Here is a 1,022-nt window from a genome sequence, read left to right on the forward strand (position 1 = left end):
TAAATGAAAAGTAATTTGCATTTAAAAGAACATTAACTGAATTAGAGGCCAAATAAGCCTCTGACCGGCCTCGCAGCAGCTGCTGTTTCGGAAAGCTGAAACTGGAAGAAGACGAAGGCTGCAGCTGTGAAGGAGTTGCTGCCAAATCTGCACAAGTCCCACCTGAAGCTTCATTTTAAGGCGGTCTAAAGGATAAACAACAGTTTTGGCAATTGTTCCAGCGATGGATCCGCGTAGAAACTGGCAAGTTGCACAAATGGAGGTGTTGAGGTGTCTAGACACCTCGACGCCCCCAGCCGCAGCCGCCTGCGGAGAAACGCGAAACTCATCTGCAGTCATTTTAATTCTTTTCCGATTCTTCTCATCTTCGCCGAAAAAGCCGAACAAGCCGAACAAGCCTTCGCTGCGCTCCACGCCAGGCCGGCATCGCCGCAGGTCTTCCGCCGCCTTCCCACGGAGGCATTAATTTACGGAGCAAATTTGGTTTTTGCGAACTCAAAATGTCTCATTTTCTTTTCTTTTTCTAAATTTTAAACCAAGGAAAGACCAGCAAGCCCCAGCGCCGCAGATCGCGGCAGCCTCGGGGGGCCCCAGCCCGGACGCGTTTCTTGCATGAAGTCCTTCAGAACTGCTCTCCTTGCCGCCAAAAGCACCATTTTAGTTGTTTTTTGCACAAAAATAAGTGAAATTTGCACTAATAAACATTTAAATTTGCTGAATTCGTCATTTTGTTGATTTATTTCTTCAGAACGGCGCCGCAGCCGCTCGCTGCTGCTGCAGCCGGCGCGACTTCGCCTCTCCGCCCTTCTGCATGCACAACTTCTAGCCATCCTTTTCTTCTTTTTTTTTCTTCTTTGAGACTCTTTTGCAGTTTCAAATCCCTCAAAATGCGTTTCTGCCTCCGAAGCAGCTGAAGGCGCTCGCTCGGGGGCTCCGCCGGCTTGCTGCTGCCAGCAGCAGCGCCAGCGCACTACAGCACGCGCCCCCGCGCTGCAGCAGCAGCAGCAGCAGCAGCAGCAGCA

This window comes from Eimeria tenella, genomic scaffold (genome assembly GCF_000499545.2).
Source record: "Eimeria tenella Houghton genomic scaffold, Eth_scaff125, whole genome shotgun sequence".
Lineage (NCBI taxonomy): Eukaryota > Apicomplexa > Conoidasida > Eucoccidiorida > Eimeriidae > Eimeria > Eimeria tenella.